The 13323-nt window shown below is 46.4% G+C and overlaps 1 protein-coding gene and 1 long non-coding RNA gene across 3 annotated transcripts in view; one reads left to right on the top strand and one right to left on the bottom strand.

Moving 5' to 3' along the window:
* Nucleotides 1-13323, bottom strand: part of LOC125964012 (uncharacterized) — a 197104-nt gene that overhangs the window by 93237 nt on the left and 90544 nt on the right. The gene's annotated exons all lie outside the window — the stretch shown is intronic.
* ABLIM3 (actin binding LIM protein family member 3) overlaps nucleotides 10545-13323 on the top strand; it is a 176385-nt gene continuing 173606 nt past the window's right edge. The window contains exon 1 of one of the 2 annotated variants that reach the window (XR_007476462.1): nucleotides 10545-10702. The gene's annotated coding sequence lies outside the window, so the exon portion shown is untranslated. The remainder of the gene's footprint in view (nucleotides 10703-13323) is intronic. The other variant, XR_007476464.1, reaches the window with a different exon arrangement.

The raw sequence follows: 13323 nt of genomic DNA, 5'->3' as shown, positions 1-13323 counted from the left end.
AGCCTGTGCAGCATGGCTGGAAATAGTGAGAAATGGAAGGAACCTAAATGCCCATCAGTGTGGAGGTGGGCAAATAATGATGGTGCATTTAGTCAGCAGTGAAAAAGCATGAAGCAGGTCTAGATAGAGAGTCAAGGGAAGACCTCTAAGACATACTCTGAGGCAAAGACTGAAGAAACCTGTATATAGCACATACGGTGTGGTCCCATTTACGTACAGAAGCACACTATATATGTGACTTCGGCTGTATAGGAAAGGGCTCACATTGCCTGATGATGGCCATTTGTTCATTCGTTCCACAGATGCGCATCGAGTGCCCTCCCTGTGCCCCTCACTGCGCTGGATGAGGGATCAGCAGTGAGCAGGGCAGACAACATCCTGGCCTCCTGTAGGCCGGTGAGGGGGTGGAATGGGGGTAGGGGAAAGGAACATGATGTCTTTTTATTTACGTACTTCTGTGTTATGGCAAGTGTTTCAGCTAGAATGTTTCATGGTGATGTCATAATAAATACAAAACATAGGAACAAAGAGAAGAAGGTGGAAGAAGAAGAGGAGGAGGAGAGAGGCATAGGTAAGCACATTGTGTCAGGGGTGGTCGTGAGAGGGTGACTTTCAAGCTGTTAGCACTCTGGATCTGACTTGAGGGATGGTCTCTCGCACTGAGCATCATAGAAGGACGATATCAACTGGAGAATGCCAGACACAATGTCTGCAGCATATTCGAAGTAAGAATGCGTATTCCAGTAAGAGAAAGCCCTGAAACTCCTCACAGTTTCTTGATGGTCTTCAGAGAGCACTGCCTGTAGCTGATTATAGCTCCCAGAAGAGGCAACTTTTAAATCCACGGATCATCTTCTGGGGCTGATGCCGTGAAAATAACTACGCTGTTTTCTGGGAATGTAGTCTTACAGACAGGGCCTTACACCCTCCTCCCCTGACCTAATGCCTCCACCTGACCAGCAACCTGTTTAAGGGCCTTAATGGGGCTGGGATCCATGACTAATAGCAGAGGAAGCCTCTTCTTTTCTTGAAGGTGCTACATCTCTACTCAGATAGTCTACCTGAGAACCGACTGCACAGTCGGTTTTATGGATACACAGAAGGGCATGCCCTTCCCCACCTGAGCACCTCCCAGCCCTGGGGCTTGTCTTCTCTGGGCAGAAGAATCAGCAAGACAAGCTATTGGCCAATAAGTTAACAGAAATGTTACCACCACCCTGTGGTCTCAGCGATCAACTTGGGCATTAGATTTGTGGTCAGACAACCTAAGTTCAAATCCTGGCTCTGCCATTTTCAAGCTGTATGCTCTTTGGCATGTTTCTAACTTTGTAAATAGCAATAATAATAATAATTAAATGGAGGTAACAAAAAATTTCTCCCTCAAAAGTGGTTGTGAGAATACAGGTGTTTATAGATGTTTGTTTTTCACGTATGCACATCTTGCGTGTGTGTGTGTGTGTGTGTGTGTGCATTGTTCTACTAGTCTTAGGCATTTTCTCCATGCATCTGGAGCTGGCAGGACTCTGAGGATAAAGGGACATCCTAGGTGAGCAGAATGTGCCTGTCAGCTGTGACAGAGACAAAATTTCAGTTCCAAGTAAAACCAGATCTGCCTGTCCTCAGAGAAAATCAGAAAGGTTCCTTTTGGTTACTTCGGGCAAAGGCATCCAGCCTAGGCCACCCTAGCTGCATTTCAGTCCTTACTCCTACATTGGCTAACATTTTCAACAGACAGGAATTTTACAAGCTGTTTACTTAAGGAAAAAAAAACGAAATCTCATGCTTAACTATTTTCATCATTATGATATTTGGCTTTGTGACCTAGTAAATATTTTTAAAGCAAAAGGAAATGTGTCTGTCTGTCTCTCTCCATCTTTCTTTCTTTTCTGGTGTTTTCACTGATAAATTTCATTGGGTGACATTGGATGAGTCAGCCATTTTCCCTTAAGTTCTTTCCCCTCTTCCTTATGTAATGTAGTTTTGAGTCCCCACACCATTCATGTCTTGCTCCGGTGAAGACTTTGTCCAAGTTCCTCTGGAAGTGGGGTGCCCAGATGTCCATCCAGTTGGCCAATACAGCTTTGTATTCTGTATATAGCTCCGAGGCACTGTCCCCTCCTTTGTTTTACTGTACTTCTATTAAAGGATCCCAAGCTTACATCATCCTACTGAGTCAGGAGACAGCTCATATTCTATTCACTTGGAGAGATTTATCAAAATTCAGATGCCTAGGGCTTCCCTGGTGGCGCAGTGGTTGAGAGTCCGCCTGCCGATGCAGGGGACACGGGATCGTGCCCGGGTCTGGGAAGATCCCACATGCCGCGGAGCGGCTGGGCCCGTGAGCCATGGCCGCTGAGCCTGCGCGTCCGGAGCCTGTGCTCCGCAACGGGAGGGGCCACAGCAGTGAGAGGCCCGCGTACCGAAAAAAAAAAAAAAAATTCAGATGCCTAGAACACTCTATGACATAAATCACAGCAAGATCCTTTTTGATCCACCTCCTAGAGAAATGCAAATAAAAACGAAAATAAACAAATGGGACCTAATGAAACTTAAAAGCTTTTGCCCAGCAGAGGAATCCATAAACAAGACGAAAAGACAACCCTCAGAATGGGAGAAAATATTTGCAAATGATGCAACTCACAAAAGGATTAATCTCCAGAATTTACAAGCAGCTCATGCAGCTCAATATCAAAAAAACAAACAACCCAATCCAAAAATGGGCAGAAGACCTAAATAGACATTTCTCCAAAGAAGATATACAGATGGCTAACAAACACATGAAAGGATGCTCAACATCACTAATCATTGGAGAAATGCAAATCAAAACTACAATGAGGTGTCACCTCACACCGGTCAGAATGACCATCATGAAAAAATCTGCAAACAATAAATGCTGGAGAGGGTGTGGAGAAAAGGGAACCCTCTTGCACTGTTGGTAGGAATGTAAATTGATACGGCCACTATGGAGAACAGTATGGAGGTTCCTTAAAAAACTAAAAATAGAACCACCTTACGACCCAGCAATCCCACTACTGGGCATATACCCTGAGAAAACCATAATTCAAAAAGAGTCATGGGGCTTCCCTGGTGGCGCAGTGGTTGAGAGCCGCCTGCCGATGCAGGGGACACGGTTTCATGCCCCGGTCTGGGAAGATCCCACATGCCACGGAGCGGCTGGGCCCGTGAGCCATGGCTGCTGAGCCTGCGCTTTCGGAGCCTGTGCTATGCAACGGGAGAGGCCACAACGGTGAGGGGCCCGCGTACCGCAAAAAAAAAAAAAAAAAAAAGTCATGTACCACAATGTTCATTGCAGCTCTATTTACAATAGCCAGGACATGGAAGCAACCTAATTGTCCATCGACAGATGGATGGATAAAAAAGATGTGGCACATATATACAATGGAATATTACTCAGCCATAAAAAGAAATGAAATTGAGTTATTTGTAGTGAGGTGGATGGACTTAGAGTCTGTCATACAGAGTGAAGGAAGTCAGAAAGAGAAAAACAAACACCATATGCTAACACATATGTATGGAATCTAAAAAAAAAGGTTCTGAAGAACCTAGGGTCAGGACAGGAATAAAGATGCAGACGTAGAGAATGGACTTGACACAGGGAGGGGGTAGGGTAAGCTGGGACGAAGTGAGAGAGTGGCATGGACTTATATATACTACCAAATGTAAAATAGGTAGCTAGTGGGAAGCAGCCTCATAGCACAGGGAGATCAGCTCAGTGCTTTGTGACCACCTAGAGGGGTGGGATAGGGAGGGTGGGAGGGAGACGCAAGAGGGAGGAGATATGGGGATATATGTATATGTGTAGCTGATTCACTTTGTTTTAAAGCAGAAACTAACACACCATTGTAAAGCAATTAGACTCCAATAAAGATGTTAAAAAAAAATTCAGATGCCTAGATCTTGTCCAACCTCAACGTAGCATTATCTCTGGACGCGGTGTGATTGGAGGTCTTCTTTTAGATCCATTCCACGTGATTCTACTGTGCATCCAGATTTTGGCAAATAATACCCCAGAGATTTCTTTCACAGGGATGAAGGGCAGGTAGGTATGTATTTCAGGGATGTATATTTCCTTCCTTCTGATCCACACCAAAGTTAATTAAAAGCCTTAAACACAAGAAGGCAGCACACGCAGGGGCATCACACTGTGAAAAGAATCTGAGAGCGTCGCTTTTATTCCTCAAGGTCCACAAATAACCAAATAACAACTTACAATTGTACAGGAGTTCCCTATTGACAAATTCCTCCATCCCACCTCATCCTCACACCATATCTGTGACATAGGGGTTGGACCTGTCATTTTGCAAGTGATATAAGTGTTGTCTGAGAGGTCAGATGACTTCTCCAAGGTCTTACTATTAGTAATTGGCAGAGATGGATTTTCTCAAACATTCCAGCCAGCACCAGCACATGGAGTATCTTTCACCACTTAAGACATCCGGGAAGACATGAACCAACAACTTCGTCAATTAGACCCCTGTCTAATAATAAAGATCAGAATTATTTTAACCTACACAGAACCACATATGTACAGGGGTCAAGAAAACAAGCAAAACAAGTTTATCATACATGCATTATAACCTAAAGGTTTCAACAATACGTGAGCACCCAGGGAAAGTAGGAAAGAAAAACCATTTAAATAGGGTGGCCAGGGCTTCACAGACTTTAACATGGATGTGAATTATGTGGTGTGGTAGACAGAACAATGGCCCCCAAAGATGCCCTAACCCCCAGAACCCGTGAATAATGTTACCTTTCCCAACTAAACAGACTTCGTTGGATATGATTTAAGTTACGGAATTTGAGAAGCGGAGATTTGGATTATCCAGATGTAATCACATGGATCTTTATAAGTGGGAGGTAGGAGGGTCAGAGTCAGAAGCAGATGTGATGGCAGAACTAGAAGCAGAGGTTAGAATCAGAGGAAGTCATTTAAAGATGCTACTATAATGCTGGTTTTAGATGGAAGAAGGGACCATGAGCCAAGGAATGTGGGAAACCTCTAAAAGCTGGAAAAAGCAAGGAATGGATTCTTGCCTAGAACTTCCAAAAGGAACGCAGCTCAGGCAACACCTTGATTTTATTTAGCCCAGTAAGACCCACTTCAGACTTCTCACATCAGAACTTTAAGATAAGAAATTTGAGTTGTTTTAAACCACCAAGTTTGTAATTTGTTACAGCAGGCCTAGGAAATGAATACACCTGGAAACTGGTAAAATGCAGATCCTTATCCTGGGTCTAGGAAGGCGTGGGAAACTCTGTTGGGAGCATGGTGTGCTACCTGTGTGCTGGTCCTTGGACCACACCTTGAACAGCAAGGCCATGAGCAAATCCCCTGTAACCGTTCCTCCAATGACTGGAGGCCTCCACTTAGCAGAGCATGGAAGCATTGATCCTGCAGACCCCTGAGTTCCTTACCTCTGACGGCCCAAGCATCCATCCACTTGAAAATGGTGCAGGCCCCTTGTCAGTCTTACGTTTAATGTCACCTGTTCTGAGAGCTACCCCCTTTTATTCTCTATTTCTGCCCCTTGTTTATTTGCCTCACAGATTGTAATCGTAAGTCTGGGCGTTTTGCTTATCGTCTCCCTCCTCATGTATCTGCTGCCTCATGCCCACTGTGCAGCACAGTGCCTAGCACAGAGTAGACTCTCCTGTGTGAATGAATGAATGAACTAAAGAATTAAGGAATCCCTTAGTTCTTTTCAAAATAAATGCCAAAATCTCTCACATCTTATTTGTACAACTGAATTTTTTAAGCTACAGAATCCAAAAGTTTACAATGATCCAAGGAGGTTTATCTTCTCAGACTGGCCTCTATATTCCAAGCAGATGAAATCAGTCTATTGATCTTTCTCACCCATGTTCAAGATTTCTCCCCAAATTTGAAAAGCCTGCTATAGAAGTCAGTTCCTGGGCTCCCCTGGTGGCACAGTGGTTGAGAGTCCACCTGCTGATGCAGGGGACATGGGTTCATGCCGCGGTCCGGGAAGATCCCACATGCCGCGGAGCGGCTGGGCCCGTGAGCCATGGCCGCTGAGCCTGCGCGTCCGGAGCCTGTGCTCCGCAACGGGAGAGGTCATATCAGTGAGAGGCTCACGTACCGAAAAAAAAAAAAAAAAAGAAGTCAGTTCCTGTGAAGCAGACTCTGGACGATTTGCAGGCAGGAAGCTTGTGGGGACATGTTCACACAATCCATAGAGAAAGGGGATGAGGGAAACAGGACTGGGCAGAGGGAGGAGTGGGCTGCAATGCAGACCCAACAATGTCCTCCACTGGTTTGTACAGGGAGTAGGCATGGCCCTTCAGATTTGTCCTTAACTGGGGCAAGGGTGCCCAGTAACAACCAGTCACTGGACTGGTTACATTCCTGTAGAAACCAGTCATTGAGGGCAGGCTGCCCCAGAAGGGGGCACAAGGTGGAGATGGCACCCTTCAGTTCTAGGTAAGCCCCAAAGAAGGACTCACCTGGGAGCTGTCAACCCCGAAAGCTTCCCAGAATTGGGGGCAGGAGTGGGCCAGTGGTGATAGGTGAGAATTTAGGGAGACCCACCGCACTCACCACGCATGCCTTGTTTCCTCAGTCACTGGGGGAAAAGAAACTATTAGAAGCCAGGATAAAGCTCTGCGTCACACCAATATGAACCAGAGAGGAATAGACTAGAGATGCAAAAAGGAGAAGAATGCTGATGTGGAAGGGTCCAGAGGGAGGGAAACCGGCGTGGACCTGAGGGTGTACCCACAGAGCCTGTCTTGAGACAGGGTTCTTCTGAGGTGGGCCAGCTGGAGAATGTGATGTGTGAAGGCGTCAAGAATGTGGAGAAAGGAGGTGGGCATTTGGGGTAGGCCACAGGTAAGGCCACAATATAAACAGGGAGAAGGCGGGGAAGGGTACGTGGGGCAGTGTAATAAGCTGATTAGAAAGGAATAAGAGGATTGCTGGGCACAGTGAGGGATGGGCTGGGCTGGCTATTAGGAGTTTGCAGGGGGCCAGTCATGGGAGCTTATGTCTTTCTTCCAGTAGCCTTGAAACAAAGGAGGGACAGCAGACAGTTCCCAGCTGGCAAAGCGGGTGTGGCAGGGAGACACTGGGTGAGAGAATCAGTGGCTGGTGAGTCACCAAAATGGGTGCCCTAGTGTCCGGCTGGATGAAGAGGCCAAGATGGGTGGAAAGGGATATAAGAACAGGCTTGGCTTCCCTGGTGGTGCAGTGGTTGAGAGTCCGCCTGCCGATGCAGGGGACACGGGTTCGTGCCCCGGTCCGGGAAGATCCCACATGCCGCGGAGCGGCTGGGCCTGTGAGCCATGGCCGCTGGGCCTGTGCGTCCAGAGCCTGTGCTCCGCAACGGGAGAGGCCACAACAGTGAGAGGCCTGCGTACCGCAAAAAACCCCCCAAAAAACAGGCTTGCCACAAGGTCCTAAGAAGAATGTCCAGCAGATTCAGGAGGATTCAGGGAGAGGGAGAGCTGAAAGGTGGAGGTTGCAGAGGGAAATTTCAGAGGTGTTTATAAAGGTGCAGGACAAGAAGGAGCCCCTGCACAGAGGGGTGAGGCAAGTACCATCCTGCAGGAAAGCCGAGTATTCTGCTTAAAATGGCATCATTACAGTAGTAATATATGCATGGAAAAGTTCAAACTGTATATGGAGTAAAAATGTGAGTCCCCTTTCAAACAAATTCACCCCTAACCAAAGCTCAGTCCCCTCTCTGGAGGCAACCACTGGCAATTTGGAGCATCCTTCCAGACCTCTGGCTCTGCATTCCAGACACTCGTATATATGATCCCATTTCTTTTTTTTTTTTAATATTTATTTTATTTATTTATTTATTTTTGCTGCAGGTCTTAGCTGTGGCATGCGGGATCTTCATTGTGGCATGCAGGATTTTTAGTTGTGTCATGAGGGCTTCTTAGTTGCAGCATGCATGTGGGATCTTAGTTCCCTGACCAGGGATCGAACCCGGGCCCCCTGCATTGGGAGTGTGGAGTCTTAACTCACTGGACCACCAGGGAAGTGCCTATATGATCCCAGTTCTGTAAGAAAGATTATATATGTGTGTGTGTATATATATATATATTATTTACACATTATATATATATATATAAACATTCCTAAATAGGATCATATATATTATCCCATACGTTAATTTGCTTACTGCTTCACTCTCAGCACTGGGATCATCCCACATCGTGAGGATGACAACTCTGACTTGGCCTGTTTCACCTGACTTGTCGCAGGACCCCTCAAGAAGGAATGATAGGAGCTCTCTGTGGAGTAGAGAGCCTTAATGAGGGCAGCCCAGGCAGCAGCTTGTGAAGGGTGAGGCGGCAGCCATGGGTGAAGCTGGCCCAGAGACGTTTCCTCTTTCCCCTTGTTAAAGGTAGAAGAAGTGTGTCCCAAAGGTTTCACCAGGTGGTTTTCCAACATCTAGGAATATTTTATTGTTTCTGGATGAGACTTGTTCATCACCCTTCTTGGAATCAAAACAAAGTTCAAAACAAACTTCTAAACAAAGCAATCCTCTGCTCCCAGGTCTTGATTCCATTCCCTTGCAGGGAATGAACTAAGATACAGGTCTTCTGACAACTTTCCCAGCCGAGCCCCATGGAGAAACCCAGCGCACGCTTCCTCTTACCCCTTCCCGGTGGCCACCAATTGATGTGGACATCCTCATGGGGGTAGTACCATCTAATTTCTATTGACCCCTTTCTTCATGTCTTCATAGTTATGCAGGGAAAAGAAGATTGTTTTCCCACTAGAAGTTATTTGAGGTTTTTAAATGGTCCAAGTTTCAACAGTCTAATTCATCACAGCCAGCTGGGTAAGGTGGAAAGTACCCTAGACAAAGAGGTGTGGGTTCCCACATTCAAATCTGGAGCTCCCCCTGCCCCGGTGTGAGGCTGAGAGGCTGAGCTGCTATCCAAGGGTGGGGCTCCTTAGCTATCAAATGTAGCACCTGCCTTGTGGGCTTTACAGAGTGGTTGGGAGGAGAAAATCAGAAAGATCCCTGGAAGCATTTTGTTAATTGTGAGGTTCTGGGAAGCACTGGGGTGTTTCATTAAGCTGAGTTCACCCAACTGGGGAAAATGTTTAGTCCTAGAGAAGGAAGTTAATCTCAGCCTGGAATAGAGAGAAAGGACTCAGGACCATAGCACCTTCATATATGAATTTATGCTGCTTTGAAAGCACTTTGATTCAGATACTTACAAGCCTGTGAAATAAAGAGACAGAGTTAGATTCTTACTGCAATTGCATGAGAAGGGCCGGAGACTGAGAAGGGAAGCAACCAGAAGCTTGCTCCTCTTTGCCTGGTCCCTGTCTGAGTACTACACTGCAAGGAGATGGAAACAGGGACACAAGCCAGCCTCATTTGGCAACGTAATTGGCCCAGAGGAAGGACCACACCCTGAAATCCCCATGGCAGCAGAGCTCACCACCCATTCCCAGGCAGGGAAATGCAAACAGACAGGAATGGATGGGGGAAAGGTCTAGCAGGCCGCCCAAGGAGAAAGAGAGATGGTGGGCTGGTCACCGGTTCACTTCCAACCGGATGGGTGCAAGTAAACAGTGATAGTGATAGTTAACGTATATTGAGGGCTTCATGTGGATGCACTATACTAAGTATTTCAATGAGTTTACTTGTTTGACACAGCACAATCACCCAGTCAGGCAGGTACAGTCATTATCTCCATCTACAGATGAAGAATTTGAGACCCTGGGAGGCTGAGTAAATTTCCAAAGGACACACATCTGGCAAGTGATGGAGCCCTGATTCAGAGCCTGACAGGATGAATCCAGTGCTGGGCTCTTGACCAGGGCACCATGGAGTTTTCCTAATTAATACTTTAGCAAAGAATAATACAATCTACATTTATAGAACCCTGAAGTACGGAGAGTGGAAGAAATATTGAAGATGACCTGGGGGTTTCATTCAACAAATATTAATTAAGCATCAACTATGGGGTGGGCATTCACTAATATAGGTTTAGGAGGGAATGTAAGTACAGTGGTAAAGTTAGCAGACACATCTATTCTTTCATGGAGCTAACATTCTCGGGAAAGAGATGATAAATAACTATAACAAATGAGTCAGTGATAAGGGGTATGAAGGGGGAGGCAGGGACAGAAGTTAGCAGACTGGAGGAACCCCTAATCTCTTATCCACGTGTCCAGTCGCCACCTTCTACACTTGGGGACGAAGAGGCAGAGACAGCAGTCACCTGCTCAAGACCAGACTACACCCAGCTGGTGAGAAGCAGAGTTGGAAGTGAACACTGTCTTCCTGCAAAGCCAATCCTTTCTTCACAGACCCTCCCCATGAAGGGTCTATTTTCCTATCATGGTCTAGTCCTTAGACCCCCAGAATCAAGGGAGGGAAACAGCGCTCAAGCACCCCCTTGTTGGCCGCAGGACACAGGGTCCCATCCGTCCCCCTTCACAGCCCAGCACCCAGGGAGAGGCCCGGGCGGGGCGGGGCCTGGACACGCGCCGACGCGTCCAGCAGGTGGCAGCAGCGAGCGGCCGCGCCCCCTGCGCAGCCACCCCGAGAGCCAGCATCATGGATGTCGAGCTCTTCTATTTCGCTTTGCTCGCCTTGGAATTCGAGACCCCAGACGAGGACCAGGATTCATGAACCGGTCGCAGGGGCCCGGGCAGGGGCTTCTGGCTCCCGACGCTGGCCGAGAGGTGGGTCCTGGGGCGGGTCGCTGCTCGCGGCGCCCGGGTGGGGACGCCCTGTCCAGCGGAGCCCGGCGCCCCGCGCGCTGCCCCCGCCCTGCCTCCCTGTGGTCCACACCCACTTTGGGCTCCCGAGCCGCTGGGCTGCAATAGTCGGGGTGCGCGCGAGCAGGCGCTGCCAGCCCTGCTTCTGCCCGGCAGTCGGGTCCCAGGAGCGGACGGACCCGGCTCCCGCGTCCTCTCTGCCTCCTCCTCCTTGCTGCTCTCACCTGCGCCTATTAGCCCCCTCGCCTTCAAGGCCAGGGGCTACAGCCCAGACTGAGAGGGAGACAGCAGAAAGAGAGAGAGCACCTGAGGATACAGAGCTGACACTGGACTGCCCTTTTCACCCCCAGGTGATGAGTGAGGTCGGAAGATCGCAAGATTTAAAGGAAACTGGGGCCAAAAAAATGAAATAAAAGGCATTCAGGTTAGAAAGGAAGTAAAACTCTCTCTAGTGTCAGGTGACAATCTTATAAGTGGAGTCAGAAGGAATCCAATTTTTAAAAAACTATTAGAACTAATAACAAGGTTAGTAAGTTTGCAGGATATAAAAACAATGTACAAAAATCAGTTGTTTTCAATACACTAGCAAGGAACAATCCAAAGATGAAATTAAGAAAACGATTTACCAAAGCCCCCCAAATAATAAAGCACTTAGAAATATATTTAACAAAAGAATGCAAAACTTATACTCTGGGAACTACAAAACATTGTTGAAAGAAATTAAAGATATAAATAAATGGAAAAACATCTCATGTTCATGGATTTGGAAGACTTAATACTGTTAAAATGGCAATACCCCCAAATTAATCTGCAGATTCAATGCAATCCCTATCAAAAGCCCAGAAGCTCTCTTTTTAAATAGAAATTGACAAGCTAATATTAAAGTTCATACGGAGACTTTAGGGAACCAGAATAGCCAAAGCTATTGGCTATAACAAAGTTGAAGAACTCACAGTTTCAAAAGTTATTATAAAGCAATGGAAATTATGACAGTGTGGTACTATCTAAGGATACATCATTGTAATAGAATTGAGAGTCTAGAAATAAACCCATGTACCTATGATCAATTGATTTTCCACAAAGGTGCCAAATCAATGGAGGAAAGAATACTCTTTCACCAAATGGTGCTGGGACAACTGTATGGCCACATGAAAAAGAATGAAGTTGGGTCATTACCTCACATCATATATATAAGTTAACTTACAGTGATGGAAACATAGCCTTGCTTTTGACCAAGGAGGCCCTGATTTATTTCGGCAATGAGGCAGCTATTGGCCTTCTGAAGAAAGTGTCAGGCTTTGGCCCTTTAAAAGACTGGGAAGAAACAGCCCATACTTTCCCTGCTGTCCTGCCTTTGACATGATATCTACAACATTCCGGGACTGGCTCTGACCACCCTCTCTGAGTATTAGAATGTCAGACTTGCTGCTTAGACTGTGCTGTAGCTGAGACACTCCATGGTAAGCTGATGTGGTCACCAGCCTTCCATTCAAATAATCACAACCTTCTGATACTGAGACTTCTGTCCTACTCTCAACCACATTATATCTTCAAACCACAGTAGCATTAAGAGGTTGGATGCACCTGGCTTAATATTCTCTCTACTTCCACTGGACATTTGACAACATGCTCTGTGTAGCCCTGGATGTTTCATACCAATTGTACCCATCAACTATTATCCAGGTCACCAACTCAACTGTGACCATAGCTCCAAAGTTTTGGTAGCACTGGAACAACCCTATTCACTTAAAAAGACCCTATTGACCTTGAAGGGCTTGGACCGTCAGATGATACTAGGAACATAGCTGTTATGCAGATGTTATATCAATATGAGCAACCTGCAGAGAAGCAGGCGTACTCTGATTTCCTGTCTCTTCCCTGGACCCAAAGAGAGCATCTCACCTTGTCACTGAAGATGATAGAGTTCTTGCACCTGAATTAAGGCCATAGAACTGCCACTTTCTGCGCTTCACACTGGGATGTGGTGGAAGACCATCAACCCACATTGCTCATGGCTGAACCCTGACTCATCATCTCATTGGTTCATAATGTATCATGCTCCCAAGTAAGAAAAGCTGTTACTGGCTCATGAGTGCAGAACTGAGCTGAACAATTGCTGAGTAGATCAAAGCAGAAATGAAAGTGCCCCTCCCCAAATCACCTTCTTTCATGAAACGAAGCAAAGCCCTTCCCTTAACCCTGTCTTTTCCTTGAAACTACATAGTCCCCACTTCCGTGGGAAATGTAGAAGAGGTTACCATATATGTAAAGTTAGACCATTAAATGACATTATAGTTAGGCGATTTTAGCAAAAAAATCTGGGGACAGGTGACACACGTTGAGAGACCGTGAAGCAAGGCTGACTCTAGTCAGAAGGAAGCTTGTACAAATGTTACAACAAGTTCATTGTAAATCATTAAGAAAAGAATAGAATTGCTAAGGGATGGGAAGTGGGGTTGAAAGAATGTCAGGGGGCTGGAAGAAAATGATCATAAACAATAGAGATCTTTATGCCCACCCTGCTAGGTGCCAAGCTTGGCTAAAACTAACCTTCCTACTATAGTGTTGATGTAGAAGTAAAGAAT

The sequence above is a fragment of the Orcinus orca genome, chromosome 3 (genome assembly GCF_937001465.1).
Source record: "Orcinus orca chromosome 3, mOrcOrc1.1, whole genome shotgun sequence".
Taxonomy (NCBI): Eukaryota; Metazoa; Chordata; class Mammalia; order Artiodactyla; family Delphinidae; genus Orcinus; species Orcinus orca.
This window is presented reverse-complemented; position numbering and strand designations above follow the sequence as displayed.